Source organism: Lissotriton vulgaris, chromosome 12, assembly GCF_964263255.1.
Source record: "Lissotriton vulgaris chromosome 12, aLisVul1.2, whole genome shotgun sequence".
In the NCBI taxonomy this organism is placed as follows: domain Eukaryota; kingdom Metazoa; phylum Chordata; class Amphibia; order Caudata; family Salamandridae; genus Lissotriton; species Lissotriton vulgaris.
The window spans coordinates 50128059-50146700 of record NC_141700.1 but is presented as its reverse complement, the minus strand read 5'-3'; the positions used below and the strand labels follow the sequence as shown (position 1 = coordinate 50146700).

The 18642-nt window shown below is 47.8% G+C and overlaps 1 protein-coding gene across 1 annotated transcript in view; it reads left to right on the top strand.

Annotated features, from left to right (window-relative positions):
- The window catches only part of LOC147673237 (AP-1 complex subunit mu-1), a 112973-nt gene extending 98775 nt beyond the window's left edge, over positions 1-14198 (top strand). Inside the window, exon 13 of the mRNA XM_086947038.1 lies at positions 13419-14198. The gene's annotated coding sequence lies outside the window, so the exon portion shown is untranslated. The remainder of the gene's footprint in view (positions 1-13418) is intronic.
- The last annotated feature ends 4444 nt before the right edge of the window (positions 14199-18642 follow it).

Genomic DNA, 18642 nt, shown 5'->3' with positions numbered 1-18642 from the left:
TTAAATCATAAATAAATGGCATTGTCATTTACATTGCCAATACACAGCACTCTGCACTCAACAGCACACACCACTCTGCACCTGCACTCACTGCTCTGCACAGTCTCTCTGCACTCACTACTGTGCACTCACTACTCTGCACTCACTACTGTGCACTCACTACTGTGCACTCACTACTCTGCACTCACTACTCTGCACTCACTATTCTGCATTCTGCACACTCACTCTGCACTCACTACTCTGCACTCACTACTCTGCATTCTGCACACTCACTACTCTGCACTCACTACTCTGCACTCACTACTCTGCACTCACTACTCTGCACTCACTACTCTGCACTCACTACTCTGCACTCACTACTCTGCACTTTGTACTCACTACTCTGCACTCACTACTCTGCACTTTGTACTCACTACTCTGCACTCTGCACTCACTACTCTGCACTCACTACTCTGCACTCACTACTCTGCACTCACTACTCTGCACTTTGCACACTCACTCTGCACTCACTACTCTGCACTCTGAACTCACTACTCTGCACTCTGAACTCACTACTCTGCACTCTGAACTCACTACTCTGCACTCTGAACTCACTACTCTGCACTTTGCACACTCACTCTGCACTTTGCACACTCACTCTGCACTCACTACTCTGCACTCACTACTCTGCACTCACTACTCACTACTCTGCACTCACTACTCACTACTCTGCACTCACTACTCTGCACTCACTACTCTGCACTCACTACTCTGCACTCACTACTCTGCACTCTGCACTCACTATTCTGCACTTTGCACACTCTGCACTCACTACTCTGCACTGTAAGTTTACGTTTTAGGAGAGAAATATTCTGTCCTGCAATTTCTTGGAAAACAGCAGTGTTTACAAAAGCCGCAGCGTCAACTATCCCTGCCCGTGTGGAGGGCGGAGTCCCCCAGATTGCCACAGTAAGTTAAAGGGGAGGGGGAAGAGGGGGGGGGGGGGGGGAGCAGTGCACGTGTGTGTGCTTGTGTGTGTATATGAGTGGGGGGGTTCTGTATGTATGTGCGTGCGTGTGCGCTTCTGTGTGTGTTTCTATGTATGCGCATGCGTGTGTTGTGTGGGAGCTTCGCGCAGCGCTCGTACTTATGCGCGTGCCAGTGTAGAAACGCCTGCGCGCGGCCAGGAGTGTCTCCTGGGAAGCAAACTCGCTGACAAAATATCTCGGCGGAGACGCAGTTAAATTACTAGCCACACAAACTCCAGGTGCAGTGCCAACCGCACACAGGATCGTTGCCTTACTTGGCGCACACACGTCACAGGTGCAGTGCCAACCGCACACGTCACAGGTGCAGTGCCAACCGCACACGTCACAGGTGCAGTGCCAACCACACACGTCACGAATGGGGAGCCAATTACACACGTCACAGGCAATGTTCCCTCTAATTTTTTTCCTCTGTGTGCGGCAGTGCAAGGTCTATGTGCGCTGCTTCCAAGGCTGTGTGCGCCAGTAACCAGGTGTGCATGTGGGTGCAGAGCTAAATATCACTCCAAACTTTTGCTTAAAAAAGTAAAAAGACAGTGCATTTCCTCACATACAGATCCACGTGAACGGTGTTAAGGCAGGTTTGAAACCGTCCCACATAGCAAGTTGAAACCTTAGCAGCTATGTTGCTGCATTTCTTTTCTTAATAGAGCTGGGTTACGGGGTGATTGTGTGCAATTGTTCAAGTTTTCATGTTGATTTCAGCTCATGGTGGGCACTGCAATTAACATGAAAACTTTAACAAATTCTCTCTTTGAGCAGGAAAAATTAAATTATAATAACGCTTATATAATTTTACTTTTCGCAGTTTCAGGGCTGGATTACGGTAGAACCCCATCAGGCTTCTGACTAACACATTTTTAATGCTAGTATCCGTATCACCGCATTAAAATGCATTAGTCACGTATTCTAGCGCCCCTCTAACAATACTGCAATTGAGGCACACTGCCAATGAGGCAGCACCAGCATGCTAAAATTGTCTAACATATGAGAGCATGCAACTGTGACTTCAAATTTAAAAGGCTATGCGTCAGAGATATAATATTCATGAACAGCGCTGAGCAGGCAGGCCAGAATTTAACAAATCAATTAGCCATGCCCCAACCAGCCTTCCTGTGAGTCTACTTCTTTAATTTGATAGCTTCCATTCCCCTGCTTTTTTATTTTAAACATGTGTCCCAGGATGGCAGAAATAGCCACAGCCCACAGATAAGGCTCGCCTTCGTGGCAGTTCGGGGCAGGGCGGGTAGAGAAGGAAAAGGACTCGCCCAGAGAAGACAAGGACAGTGTCCACTTCTGCTCTGCCGCTGGCAAAAGCACTCATTGATCTCTAAATAATTAATGTAAAAGCGAAAAGGTAACCATGTTAGTCCTGCTTACATTTCACATGCTTTACTTAAACTTGCATTTCCTATGAGTGTTCGGTTTCTCCATGATTTTGTAACTTTTTTTTTAGGCAGCATATTACTCTCGTCTAATGCGTAATTTGAATTGTGTTGCATCCAGGAGTTTATAGCGGGTCACAATTGGGGTGTAGCTGAAGGCAGTGCAAGTTTCTATCAACTGGGCAGTATGGTGTTCAGTGGAGGAGAGGATGTGGCACTATGGTCAGAGCTGGCGAGTTTGGAACTGGGGAACCAGGTTCAGCCTTCATGACCAGTCCACCAGACCACTCTCCTGAGGGAGCACATTCCCTTGCTATACTTTAGACGCCCTGGTGTCTTTGCACCATCATGTGTACCCTAACGGTGGCAACTGTGGGTTCATCCTAAAGGCCTGTCAACCACAAACCATACCGAAGTTGACTCCAGACTTGCAGGCAGGCCTATGAAGCAGCACACCCTAGCGCGACAGTCACTGAGGTCACAGGACCCTTGAGCAAGGTGGCTCTAGGGCAGTGCGATCGCACCGGACGCTGACTATTATTAAACAAAACTCCCAACTATGCTGGTTCTTTTTTTATCGACTCAGAGTTTGTGCTTCTCCACACCAACCCTCCTAAACTATATGGCCTACCAGTATGGATGACATATCTGGCTGCTACACTTTTAGTCCTTTAGCTTATGTAGCATTTCCTATACGCTGATTTACACACGTATGTTTGATTGTCTATGTGTAATGTGTGTGTGATGCAAAGTACCTCTGACATCCTTTAATGGTATGAGTGGCGCTATACAACTAATTCAATGTATCTGAGAGAGAGTGGTTAAAGGGACTTGGTCACTGTTAAAGGGTGCTCCTGAGAGAATCCATGGTGGAGGTGGTCATGGGGGGGGGACACCAACTAACATTGTCGCACTGGGAGCCATCAGCGCTAAAGCCGGCCCTGGTCTTGCTGTATTGTTTTATTAGTAAAGCGAGGCTGCGGGGAAGATTGTGCACTTTTATTTAAGTATCCATATTAATTGCAGCCCCTTCACGAGCTGCGATTAACATGGATAACACATGGGTGTATAAAAGAAAATAGGACATAGGGGTTGAGGTTAGAGGAAGCTTCACAAATCATTGCTCTGCCAAAGAGTGCTTCCCTTTTTAGGCATACATGGTGCAGTGTGCACAGATGTAAACATGGTGCATTGATCCGTTTTATTCAATTGAGGTTGGCAGCCTATTGAAGTCCTATTCCTTGCAATTTGCATGACGTGCCACCCCATGCCTCCCAATCCTTTCACAAGCCCCTTGCTACGCCCTCGCCCTGATATGAGCTGCCACAGCAGGCTAACAAATGAAGCCCTTGCCAGCAGGTAGACTGGACTTTAGATACCCCTGTGTCTGTGAAAAGGTTCCCTCAGACTACCAAGCTTTATTTTCAGTGGGACAGACGCACCAGTAAGAAATGCTAGTACACTTAAGAGGCAGCTCCTACTTGTCATATGCAAGAGGCCTGCCTAATCCTTTTGGGGACCCGCGACTCTCAATCATGCCAGGCGTCAACCTTGCAGAGGGCGGGGTCTTAGTTGGTTTGTGGAGGCCGGTCAGCACCAGTCCGGCTCCCGACACAGGAAGTGCCCAGTGGTGGCTGGTGACATTTCAAAGTGGTGGGGGGTAACAGTTCGGGATGAGTGCCCGCTAGCGAGTGAACATAGCGAGTCCAACCATCAAAGGGCGCTTGCGTGGGTTCTCCCCCAAGAAAAAATTTAAAATACTGTTAGACACATTTTCACTGTGGTTTGCATATCTGCCCAAACACACACTTTTAATTAGTTAATTAAAGAGCTCATATGTACACATTCAATTAACTAGAACAATCTTAAACCGAAGTCCATGAAAAACATTTAATGATGTCCACTTTTATCTCACCCACAAGCACATAAAAACAGTTGGTCGTGGGTCACGTGAATATGTGCACTGTTCTATTTTCAAGTGGCCTGCCTCTCTTCTGCTCTAAAGCCGGCATACCTGAAGCTTAGTCATGTGCATTGCACTGGCGTTATGCAGGAGGGCCGTGCACGTGCAGGATGCTGTGCCGAAGACTAATCTGCCCAGTTCACAACCATTTGTTAGCAGGTACCCAATACATGAGAATTGGTCTAAACTGCCCCAAAGAGTTAGAGTGTTCTGACTAGCTGTTCAATCGATGCAGCGATAATCAGAAAGCCTTTTGCTATGTGTTATATATCACGTTAAAAAGTGCAAGTTCTGCGGCTGTGACAGGAAGCACCAGACATTGTAAACTCTGAAGATCTGCTGCCTCAGGAGTTAGCCGAAACATTGTCAAACTCGGGCCCAATCAAATTCAAAGTCCATGTGACTGAAACAATGGACGACTACTGCACGTAGGCCCTTTTTGTCCAGAAGCACAACCAAACAGCAGTTGCGGCTCGCGGGGGGGGGGGGAGGTTGGGGAGAGGGATGTCGCACAGGAGGGGGGTAAATTAAATATAAAACAAAAGCAAGCAAAACTTACCTCACCACGCCACAGTCATATGCAGGAACATTCACCTACTACTGCAATCTGATTGGTGGTGAACATCAGTGTCTGTGTAGCGAAAAAAGTAAAGGAATCCTCATTGTGCTTCTTTCAGTTAGACTCCTGAGTGCGGTATGGAGTTCCCTACTAATGACGGCCCTCAGACTTAGAGTAGACTGAGAGCGTGGCAGCAATTTCTAGCCCTTAATTTAATGAATACAATAAAAAAAATAAACTCACCGGGCATCTCCATTCTCCTCCGATCCTGTGCGTCTCCTCTGCTCTGCTCTGCAACGTGGTGGAACTAACTTCTCCCCGCTCTTTCCTTTTGCAAATTCGAAACTGCCAAATCAGGAGACTGGATGCGATGGGAGGCGGCTGACCCTTGTTTACTTCTTTGCACCCTGGCATTTGATAGGGCATGGCACCAACCATGAGTGCGGCACCCAATAATGGATTGCTGCCCGGTTGACCATTGGGACTAACCAATTCTGGCGCTGCATGCAACGCCAGGATTGGCAAGGGGGGCACAGATACCATTGGCCCCTATCAACCCTGGGGACTGTGGCCCTGGGGGTGTTGTATGAAACAGCACCCCCCTTGGGTCCCTCGCTAAGGGGGAAGAGTAAGCGCATGCGCGGGCTGAATAATGCCCATAAATACACATGCACAGTTTGTGCACTACTGGCTGCTGCAGCTGAGTGATTGAACTGTCACTCAAGCTGCAGCAGCTCAGCCCAGCCCCACCTCCTGGCGCCGCGCACTCCGATATTCGGGCGTGAGGTGAGAACAGGAGAACAGCAATGCCCTGTTGGTGCTGCTTTGCAGGCGCGGTGTGTGCACGCCACGAGGCTTAGTGGGGCTACGTCCCTGCGCACCAATGGACGCACCGCGCCTGGAAGTGCCCAATGTAGCCCCTGAGGTACCTTTATTTTAATATCCTAATGACTTGATGTGCTTCCACGCACAGCCCGTGCGGTTATACATTCCTCTTTAATTATGGTCACGTTTCACAGCTGACTATTATATAGGCACACATCGCGCACCTGCTTGTTTGCAAAGAATGCAGTTGATTATGAGTGCAGCAAATTGCAGTTTCTTGTGTCCATTTTGCACTTCTATGTTTTGCTGTTGTGTGTTCTGTTAATGTGACGCTTTGGAGAAGGCACACGAAGGCACTGCCTGATAGGAGTCTGGGAAAAAGGTCTACAGGCCTCATTCAAGGCCTCTCAGCTGGAAAAGTGTTGTATTTTAGGCAAAACATGGGTTTTCTAACACCCTGGACATATTTCTTTGACAAAGAGAAACGTACAAAGTATAGCCTTTCACAGTATTGGTCAAGCGACATGACCCACGCAGGTTCAAAACACTGCATTTATTTCATTAGGATTAGCTGGAACTGTTTTTAATAGTTTAGTGCCCTTACATTTCTGTTGCTTTACAACAGTTTAAAGATATTAGAGTTTCTCATTCCTCAAGCAAGTTTCTGATTTTTAAATGTTTCCTTAATCTTCATTCTTTGATATTTTTCGTATAAAAATGCCACTCATATTTGTTGAAATGTCACTCATAATTACCACGAAATTATGGAAATGTCATGTCACACATGGCAATCTGAAACCTTGCCAGCTATGCAATGGAACTAGTGGTCCCTAAATTACAAACGTATTTTGTGAACAGTGAAACATTGCAGCGAGCAGCTTTCAAATCCAAAGTTTACTTTTAGCATGTTCCTGCATTTATTGATGTACCTTAACGGCCAAACCCAAATTGCTCACAATAAACATCTACTCCTCGCAGCCGCGCAGTTAACCTCTTCCATGCCACACAGGTTTATGCAACAACCTGAAATTGATCTGCTAAGTACCGGGCGGCCCCAAGCCTGTGGGCGTTTAGAAGCCTGAGCTAACTTGCACACTTACAGGAACATAATTACACGCAAATACGAGGGACACCGATTGAAAAGAAATACAATGTATTCCCCAAACGAGGTAGGCTAGTGACAAGGTAGCTCCGTATTTTGACGTTTCTCTCACCTTCAGCAAGAGCCAGGACAGCACTCCTCAGCCCAACACCTCTTATCCCTTGCCTCAGAAACGTGGTCTCAGTCAGTGTGTCCTCGCAAAAAAAACCTTCCTGGCTTCTTTACCTGGCCATTGTGCCTGACCTTCACCGTAATCTACAGAGCAACTTCTACCCCTAAATGCCTCTTTCTCCTGTCTGCTGAAAGAGGTGCAAAGGGGAGGGGTCTTCCCTTACCGGGAACTTTCACCTAATTAGGAGGGCACTCAAATCCAGCAAAGCGAGGCTGCGGGGGGCGGACGGGGGGATTGAGTGCTTTCATTTAAGTATCCATGTTAATCGCCGCTCGTGAAGAGGCTGCAATTAACATGGAAACTTAAAGAAAAGCACTCAATCTCCCCCGCAGCCTCACGTTACTAATAAAACATTACAGCAAACAAATGGGCAATAGAAAAAGCACACACTCCTTTCGCGGCAATCTGGAAATGCCCGTTTTTCGCGCCACGCGCCTTTTAAAAGCGGCGGTGCGAATACTCTCGGCAGATGTGCCTTCTGTGCGCGCTCCACACATGGGACTGCGCGCTCGGAGGTAGAGAAGTGCGCGCGCGCCCAGGCGCGCGGCCTCTTGGGAACAGTGGTCACAGGTGCCTTGCTGGCCTCTCACGTCACAGGTGCAGTGCCAACCACACACGTCACAGGTGCAGTGCCAACCACACACGTCACAGATGCAGTGCCAACCACACACGTCACAGGTGCAGTGCCAACCACACACGTCACAGATGCAGTGTCAACCACAAACGTCACAGGTGCAGTGCCAACCACACACGTCACAAATGCACAGCCAATCATACACGTCACAGGTGCCTTGCTGGACTCACTCACAGCAGATGCAGTGCCAACCGCACACAGGATCGTTGCCTTACTTGGCGCACACACACCGCAGGTGCAGTGCCAACCACACACGTCACAGGTGCCTTGCTGTACTCACTCACAGCAGGTGCGGTGTCAACCACACACGTCACAGATGTAGTGCCAACCACACACGTCACAGATGCCTTGCTGGCCTCACACACAACAGGTGCAGTGACAACCACACACGTCACAAATACAGAGCCAATCACACACGTCACAGATGCCTTGCTGGGCTCACACACAGCAGGTGCAGTGACAACCACACACGTCACAGATGTTGTGCTAGCCACACACATACACGTACCACAAGTGCAGTGCCGCAACACGCACAAAAAATAGGCATTTCTGCCTACAAACATACCACATGGCTGTTCCTAACAACACATAAAACAGTATCGCGCATACGCTGCTTAGCACCCACATGCTACAGGCGTGTTGCTAACCTTACTTATACCACAGGAGCACTGCTGCTCACACAGATACCCAGGTGCACTTCTAACAGGACACACGCGGAGGGGGGGGGGCACTACTAAACAAACACCTATCACAGGTTCAACACAAACTACACACATGATTCTAAATAGTGGTGCTAACTGCGCACCTTTCACAGGTGAAATACAAACTACACGAAGGGTGCACTGCTAACCACCCCGCCACCACGAGGGCCCTGCCAGCTGCACGGCACCGGTGACCTGTTCACCACCCCGGCACGACAAGAGCGCCAAGACACACACGTGCCACATACACTGTTCTTACCACACTGTTATCACAAAAACCACAGGTGCACTGCAAACCACACACACATTCCACAGGTGCACTGCTAATCACATACACGCCACAAGTGCACTGCTACTCACACACATGCCACAGATGCAGTGCGGGGCACACCGTTACCACAGCTACACTGCAAACAGTGCCAAATGCATACCGCAGTCCCAAGACTAACCACATACATGCCGCATGTCTAGGGCTAACTACATAGAAAGCACAGACGTGTTGCTAACAACGCACACACAGCACGTGCAGTGCCAACCACACTGGGAGGACAGGTGCAGCTACCCAAACGCACCCTCCCGGGGCACTGTCCCCGGGCTGGCACCCCCTCCGCGTGCCCTGCGCGCGCCACGGCGGCCGCGCTGCCCTTACCTCAGGGGGTGTGCCAGGGTGAACCGCCGCTGCACCCGGCTGCTCCGATTCAACAGCAGCTTCCGAAACAGCAGAGGCGAGTTGCGGGGCGAGTTCAGCGGCGAGTTGCGGGGCGAGTGGCGGAGGGAGTTGAGGGGAGAGTGGCGGGGGGAGCTGAGCGGGGAGGTCCGCAGAGAGATCCGCGGTGACATGACCAGCGCCACCGGGGTCGGGACCTTCTTGGAATTCAGCATCTTTGGCGTCCGGGGGCCACAAATCCTCTCGAGAGTCAAAAGCCACCAATTGGGGGGTATCTTCTATTGGGCTAGCAAAGAATCATCGTGGCTAGCTGCCCGGGCTGCTCCTTGGCACAGAGCGGGCTGGCAGAGGATGACACAGAGCATCAGTTGCAAAGTCTAACAGAGTCCTGGAGAGAAGCAACAGGCAAAAGTCCGCCTGCAACTCCGAGTCCCATCAGCCTCTTCTCTCTGTTTCTATTAGTTTTATTGTTGTTATAATTATTAATGATCCAACAAGGCGCCCGCTCCACAGCCAGGTGGAGTAACTCCCACTGCCCCCGGAATTCCGCCGCGGCCGCACCGGAAGTCAGGCAAGGTCGCCCGTGACGGGGGCGGAGCCGCGTCCGGACCGGAAGAGGAGGCAGGCGAAGGAAATGCGTCGAGCGGCCCGGGGCTCCTGCGAGCGTGGAGAGCCCCGGGGCCGACAACAGGACGTTGTTGCGGGGCTCCCTTGACCAAGAGGGAGTCCCGGTAAAGGAGCTACCAAGAGCCGCAGCGTCAACTATCCCTGCCCGTGCGGAGAGCGGAGTCCCCCAGATTGCCACAGTAAGTTTAAGGGGAGGGGAGGGAGAGGGGGAGGGGGGGTTGGGGGGGGCGGTGCACGTGTGTGTGTGTGTGTGTGTGTGTGTGTGTGTGCGCGCGTGTGTGTATATGAGTGGGGGGGTTATGTATGTGCGTGCGTGTGCGCTTCTGTGTGTGTTTCTATGTATGCGCATGCGTGTGTTGTGTGGGAGCTTCGCGCAGCGCTCGTACTTATGCGCGTGCCAGTGTAGAATCGCCTGCGCGTTGCCAGGAGTGTCTCCTGGGAAGCACACTCGCCGACAAAAGATCTCGGCGGAGACGCGCTTCCGCGCGTCTTTAGCCGAGACCTAAAAAGGCTTCCCTGGTCAGATCTAAGAATTGGCTTAGTTATCACAGTGGCATATCTCCTTGTGTAGGCATACACATGGAATATAGTGCACCCTGCCTTAGAGTTGTAAGGCTTGCTGTAGGGGTGCTTACCTATACTCAGTGGAGTGTCTGCAAACATAGCCCACACCTGGATGTGTGCTATGTTGTGTTTTCACTTTTGTCCGCACCGAGACATGCAGGCTGCAATGGCAGTTTGCATGAGATTGGTGAGAGGTCCCTTAGGGTGGCACAATACATGCTGCAGCCCTTAGGGACCCTCTTTAGTACCAATGCCCCAGGTACCAGGATTCCATTTACTAGGGACTTACAGGGGTGCTAAATGTATTGCCAGTTGGGGAACAATTGTACAGTTTTAGGGAAAGAACACTGGCACTGGGAACTTGCTTAGCAGGAACCCAGTGCACTTCATAGTTGCATCAAATACCAGGCAAAAAATGGGGATGGCCATGTCATATGGGGGCACTTTCTACATGTATCAAACACAGTTGCACGTTTGGTTTTAATTTAGGCCATAGATGTTTCTGAAATGTCTCTCAGAGGAGTTTATAGGGTACTCCTAAAAAAAAAAAGGTAAAAATGCACAATGTCGTAACTGAGGTTTTTGGTGTGTTTCCAACCTAAAACTGCATTTTTTTTTTTTTTTTTTAAGTTTTTGAAAACCTTTATTAGTGCATCCACAAAAGTACAAATACGGGCCCACAACCCTCAGGCCGGCCACGAAAACTGTTTAAGCACAGAAGCATGCAGTACGGTGACGCAACAGCACATCAATATCAATAAGCGAGCATTCAGCGGTTACACTGTAGATCACTGGCTATCACGCCTCCGGAGCAGTGAAGGTTAATTTTAAAGTTTTCAATAGCAGCTATTAGGTCCAACTGTTCGTTTTAATAGGAAATAAAAATTTAAACCAAAAGAGCAGGGTCCGCGTAAACTTGACATTACAGTATCGACAGAGTCACACACAGCCCAGCAACCCAATTGTCAATCCCCCCAGGCGGTATGGCGGCCCATAAGGTGCGCAACAAGGTTATCAGAGCCAAGATCCTAACAATTGTCTGCCGCCACCCGCCCATCAGCAACATCGACGCGGACTAAAGATGGAAAGAAGGAAGAAATAAATTAAAGAGAGAAAAACAAGGCACCATAGAAACAGAAAAGAAATTAAAAACCCATCCCCCAACCCCCACCCTACACGCATGCGAAGGCTACGGCCTACCCCCCCCCAGCAGTGTGTCTGTCGCCCAATAAACCCGAAATATAGAATAAGAGAGTAAGAGAAAGAAGGAAGAAAAAGGTCCTAACACCCAAGATTTCACATAAGATATAGGGAGTAAGAAAAGAAGGACTAATCTAACTCCCATAAAAGGGAAAGGTGGGGAGGAGCCACCAAATACCAGAACTCCCGGACCCCTCAGCTTATAGTACCCCCTACACCATATGCAGCAATAGATTTGGAAGACAGAAAATCAGAGGAGGGCCAAAATCATTCACACCCAGACTTCCCAACCCGCACACAGCCGCAACCCCGTCAGCAATAATAAAATATCGGCAAGCACATGTCAGGAAGTCTCTAATGTACAGTGTAGACCCAGTAGCATGTCTCCCGAATTCAATGCTTTAAAGTACCCCCCATCCCCAACATAGCCCCTTGGCGAATCCCTTACTGGACAGTGGAAATGCGTTTCGCAGCGTAACTCGGGTCAGCCACCGGCGGGCGATAATCCACAGGAGTCCCCCTCGTGCGGGCTCCGACAGGAAGAAGCGCAAAAGCAAGCCAATGCAGCCAAGTCCGTGCTGGCCAGGAGAGGAGAAGCGCGACTCACCTCGGCACCGCACTGAGAAGGGACATCAAGTTAGACCCACAATCGGTCGACGCACACTGTCCATTGGGGGGGGCTAATGCAGGCGCCGTCACAGCCACCAGGTTGGCGGGGAAGAGATATCAGAGCTGCTCCTCGGTCGGCCCTCAGGAGATCAAGCCGTCTCCGGCAGGACAAAGCAATATGGGGTCCGGTCCAGGGCTCGGCAATGGCGATCGTGCCAGCACCTCGATTTTGCCATCTAGCGGGCAGGCAGGGACACCGGCGGAACACCCCCGGCAACAGCGCGCTCCCCTCGTCCTCCCGCAGTAGCTCTGTAGCAGGATTAAGGTCAGGATAGTAATGCAGGAATCACAGGCTCAGGGAACCGGGCGACTACACGTCCGTCTCCGCCGCCATCTTGGCTCCTACCCCCTAAAACTGCATTTCTAACTTCATCATATTGGACCAATGGTTCGTGTTGCCAAATGTATGAGACTGTAGATCAGAATTTCCACTTCGACAGGATGTATGAAGGAGAGTCTCAAGCAAAAGTTTGTGCTGAATGTAATAAATAAAAATAAAAAATCCATCCACAGAATCAGTATGATTGCAGTCATTTTCCAACTTTGCGCATGACAAATGTATGCACATAAAACTGTTATGAGATGTGCAAATTTACATATGCTTTGTATCCTGAAGTTTCGTCAGTAGGACAAGCATTCATCATTTATGACCACATTGTCTTAGAAGGGGAAAACAATATTTGTCCACAAATTAGTTTTTAGTTTCAACTTTGACATAAGTTCCCGATAATAATGATTTTGACATGTAAACTGTGTCATGGGTCATGCATATTAGAGTCTAAACCACTGATCTGATGTTTATTTACTACACAATGTAAATTGCCAATATCATAATATACAGGTGCATGATATGGCGTAGTGTGTGGACTTGGCAGAGTTTTTGTTATGGATTGGGAAATAAAATTGAATTTCCTCTTTAAAGTACAACTTTTTTGGTGAAACAACATTTTCCACAAAAGATAGAGACAGTGGTAATGTCCTTCATATTTTCTCCCACTTTGCTCCACTTATGGCGTTGTTCACATCATTGCATGTTCTCAGCCACTTGACCGATTTCTTCTAAGTACTCCGAGTTGTGCATGGGAATTGCAAAGCAGAGATAACACCAGCTATTAATATCGTTAGTTGGCATGCATCGCTTTGTAGCAGTGTTCGATTTCATTACTTGTAAAATTGTGTAATGATTGATAAGGCAATTTGTTTAAAAAAAACAAAAACTGTTGCATTTCTCAAAGATTGTAGTTAAGAGATAATGTGAGTGCCTTAATTTTTTTCAAATATTTCATACTAGTTATTTTTGTTTTGTCTGATTTCTTGCCCATCAGGATGAGGTCGCATCTGGAAGAGCTCTTTTCAAGTTGATCGGTGTCAAAAAGGAAATCGAATGTGGTCATTTTCCTGTTACACATTTCAGTTGGTCATTAAATGAATTCTCTTGAAAGAGTCCTCAAAGCTGAATGGCAGCAGACTGAATGCATAGCTCAACATACGGTTACAAGGACTGAAGCCCATCTTGTCTCTACTGGAGTTACTTGAATTGGTCTACCAGTTTCAGTAAATATAGGGTCAACACTGCTACATATATTGCTGTATTATTTTAAAAGATATATCATTCTTAAGTAAATTCAGTGTTCTGGTGAAATATGGACATGCATTAAATCTGTTTTATAAATGTAAAACAATCTCATTTTGTTAACATTGTTACATTTGTTGATGTATCTATTCCAGAACAAATATTTAGAAACAAATAGCATTCATTTTCATTCGTCATTTTTGTTGTTGCAGTATTTCCCTTCCTAAGATAATGGAGGCTTGCTAGCTAATCATATGCGTTTCTCTATCTTAAAATGGTGTTCCAATTTTGTACTCATTTTCATCCTCTGTCAAATTTCCATATTCAAACTCAGTGCATGGTCATATTAGAAAACAATCATAACCCATCCCTATATTCATATTTTATGAACATATATAGACATTTACCACAGATTTATTGTTGAAATCTGTGAATGTTCCTTGATATTTTTGGTTAACCTACATTGTTGGATGTTTGTATCTGTCTGCTGCTGAAAACTCTTAGGAAACAAAAATAAAAGCCTTTTATTGTACTTCATAAACCCATAGTGTTATTTGACAATTGGATTGAGTACCTTTAAGTGGCGTAGTCTTCATGCCCATTTTACACCAGCCTCTTGTTTAGCAGGTATTTGAGCTAAATTATTCCACCATATAAGCTGAAATAGGCATCACTTGTGAACTGCTCCACTTGAAGAGTCTCCCTAGGCTCCAAGTGCAAATCAGGAAATAAATTCTCAAGACCTTGTTTTGAAAGCATCAAGGCTCCGGGTGGTACAACAGTTATAGGACTGAGCTCATGAGAACCCCATGGATGCATGTCCATCTGAGACCATAGGAATGCAGGGGCTTAGACCAGCAAGAGCCATGAGCAGAAACTACTAAGTCACAGGAAGTTGTTTTTTTAACAAACTTACTCCACCCACATTGAAAGGTGGGGTCATGAAACATTAAAGAGGTAGTCGTGCAAACCAGTTGGTGGTGTGTGTCTCCGTGTTGTTCCAATCCAGAGGTGATGAGCAGAGCCGCATAAAAGCAGCACCCATGCACACTAGCATCAGTCTCATTACTCACCCGCATTCAGACAAGGGTTCTGGAGCTTCTCTTTGGTCTTAAAGATCAACAAATGTTATCATTTCACCAGTGTGCAATGTCACAGCAATTAGAGGTCATGTTGCACATTTTTGGTACGCTCCATCGGGCCCCAAGGATCTGCAAGGGCCTCCAGTCGGGCATCCACTGACTGGTACCCTTGAACCAGCATCGGGTTCAGCACCGGTTCTGTTGCTGATGTTTTTCCTGCGCCACCTTCTGCGCGAGTTCCTTTCGTATGCATGACACCAGAGGAGGATTAACAGCCTATTGTGCTATCGGACTCTGAGCAGAATCTGCCATGACTTAGGCCACAGCTCTGCCGCTCTCCAACCAGCAAATAGGCAATCCTTTCCATTCCGACTCTTTACCCATAACACAACTGTTTAGTGTCAATTTTTTGGTTGGATAGTAATGATGAAAGGAACACTTATCTCTCACAATATGATGAGTAAAACTGGTAGAAAGAATTCCAAGATGGTCTGGGTACTGGCTTTGTATCTACCTGGCCCTGTTAGGGAGGAAAGCACTTTCTTCACAGGTTTTCTGAAGGGGGCCACAGAATTCTTAGACCTAGAAGCTCCCAGTATGGAGGTCAAAACTAATTGTTTTTCACTTGGGTACTTCAGCATGATCTAACATATCCTCCAAGGGGTGGCAGGCAATCACTTGTAATTAGTGGGCCCTCCAAATTGTCCATCAGGGATTAATCGTTCCATTTCTTTCTACTGTGCCACACCTTCCACCACTATCAAAGCAGTTGGTGGTGGACCATTTGTCTGTCTTGGAGCAGGAAGTGCAGCCCTTTTGGCCATAAAGAGTGTTCCAGCCTAGGAAGTAGGAACTGGGTGTTAGTCCAGCTACTTCCTTGTGCCAATGAACAGATTATTTCGCCCTATTCTGGATCTTCACCCTCTCAGTTCCTTCCTTCAGAAGGACAGACTCAAGATGCTCCTGCAACACTAGGTCCTCTCGGTCTCAGACCTATTAGACTGGATTGCAGGACACTTATTTTGATATCTCAGCCCTGGAGGCCCACATGGACTACCTACTGTTCTATGGTCCAGGAGCATTTCCAGTTCGCAGTGCTTAGTTTTGGCCTCACCAGTGCCCCTCTGGTGTTAACGAAATGGTTGATGGTGAGGGCAGCACACCATCGGGGGTACCAGTCGTCCCCTACTTTGACACTAGGTAGTCTCAACCCTAGCAGTATTAGGAGGTGGTTAACTATCAACATGCCAAAGTCGCACCTGAGTCCTTCAAAGACGCATTAATTTATCTGAGCTATTCTGTATACAATAACGTTTTATGTCCCTTCCCCGAAGTTGATGGTGGTCGCAGACTGGGTTGGAGAGGATATCTGGGAGAGGTGGAGATGGCCTCTGGTGGAGACTCCACAACAATTTGTTAGAGTTGAGGGTGATACACTTGGCACTGAAGGCTTTGCTGCTTACCTGCAGAGGAAGGCTGCTCTAAAGACAACTCAATTGCCATGTGGTACTGCAACTAGCAGGATAGGTTCATATACTCTGTCAGGAGGTTCTGCACCTCTGGAAGTGGCTCGACCACCAGGGAATTTCTCTGCTGTTTCAAACCTAGTGGGACTCTTTAAACACCGTTGTCGTCCAGTCATGTGAAAACCCTGGTGCAATGTTTTTGCCACTGCAGAGAACAAAAAATGTCAGCACTTTTGTGTGTTAAAATTTCCAAGGCAGCTTTACCTCAGAGATGCCTTTTGTCTAGAGGGGTGCTTGGGATACCTATATGCCTTCCTGCCACTGCCTAGAGCAGGGTTCTCCAAAGTTGATCCTGGAGGGCTGGATCCATGCCAGATTTGTATGATAACTATGTTTATCTAAATGGGAATATACAAAAAAAATCTGCCATGGACCCGGCCATTCCAGAGTGACTTTGGAAAAACCTGGGTGATAGTTCTGAAGCTTGGCAATGGCTGGGCCCAAGTCATCCTAGTGGGACCAGATTTGGCCAAGACTATAGTAAATAGAACTCCTGAGCATGAACATCTGTCCAAGTATTAAAATGGTGTATGCCAGTCATTCGGACAACTTTATGGATCGGTGTGGCACCTAACAAATATGTGCTTAATTTGAGCCTGTGGTTTCCGGTGCTCTGCACCGGCACTTATGACAGTCTGCCACATGGTGGACTGTTTGTCCGTTTCAGAGTAAGCACAACAACAGTTGTTTACTAACTCAATATACGTTAAAAATGACTATTACCTGCCGCCCAGGCTCATCTTCTGGCTTTGAAGGCATCGAATAGTAGCTGGTTTGGTACTGTCATTGGTAGCGCTAACAGGGAGTCTCGATGGTTGGAAGCATATAGTCGGTAACTGTTTGCTTCCACGAGCTCGGTCCTTGAACACGTCCTGCATGTTTACATGGGCTACCTCTGGGACTCGGAGCGTTTCCTTCCCCCACTTTCAGAAGGCCCCCCTTGCTGAAATTGGGTGCGCCCGGATGGGCGTGAGCTGGCGCAACTTTCAATTCGGTCTGCCATGGACACTACTGATTCTGTGGGTCGGGCAATGCTCAGATCAGTCGCTTTGCGTCGCCATGCTTGGTTTTGTGATCGCACTTTTCCAGAAAATATTCAGGTGCGTTTTTCGGGACTTACCGTTTGATGGAGCCCATCTTTTTGACAGCCATGCTAACTGAGCGGTTCAGTGTCTTTTGTCTGGTTTTCGGTAAAGGGCATTGGTTCTAGGCCCTTGTGATGGACTTCTTGTTTGAATTGGTTGCAGTGTTGTCACAACTTTTCTCTGATGTTCGTTGCTGGGTTCAAGTTGTTATTTCACAGTCGGACTGTACAGCTATACAGCTGGTTCTGCCTTTACTTTGTTTCTTCTGTCTAACAGTTAGTCTCAAGAGGTAATCCCTTTTTATGGGACGTGACATACCCTATGTGAGGTATTTGTTGGTTATTGTGTACCCATTCTAGCTTGCCACAGGCAGTGTTGTACATTGTTCCAGGGAGAGTTTTTTCCTGGGTGGTGCAGGTCACTCCTGAGGATGTGGCGTGCTCCTCCGAGGATTGTTATCGTTCTCCTCTCTGAGGCGATTTGTTCTGGTATATGCCATAGCAGTGTAGCACTAAAGGAAACAAGACTTGTTCTTGTTTCGTAATGCTCCACTAGATGTTGTAGGATTTCTTCTTAAATGAGCCTACAGGGGTAGCGTACCCCTCTTGGAGCTTCCATATTTACATTTAACTTTGTTTGGTAGTACTCGTTCTGCCTCTGAGGATGCAGACCTCGCTAGCGTGCTCTTGGTTTACCCCCCGTCTGCCTATCACGGCGTGCTCACATATGCCCCCCCCTCTGCTTCTTTTGAGCATTCCGTTGTGTTTACACCACTTGGCCTAAGTTGGCTGGCTACGCTGTAAGCCAATGTCTCTTGTGAGAATGTTGGTCTGTTCCCCTTACGGAACAGTTGCCTTTCTGGTTTCAGGTTGGCATGGTGTGCTCAAACACACTGGGTATGTTATTGGACACGCTGTGTTGCTGGTCCCACATGTCACAGCATTGTCTGGGTTTGATTCCGGTGGTATTGTCTATTCCTTCCTCTCTGGAGTCCGTAAGTGCTTCTGTCCTTGGTCTTTCCCCCCCATGGCTCAGAACCTGTTTGGGTGTTTTTCCTGGGCAGCTGTGGTTCTACCACTTTTTTGTTGTGTACTTCTCTGTCAGGGGCCAAGGTCGCACTGCTCCTGGTTTCTGCCACATGTTGCCCATATTCGTCTCTCTTCAAAGATGCTCTTGTCCCTGCTATACCAGTTTCAGGTTATATGTCTATATATCTCTATTTCCTGTTTTGCGAGCTGCTGTACTTGTCTTGGGCATACTCTTCGAGCATTTGTTTAAAAAAA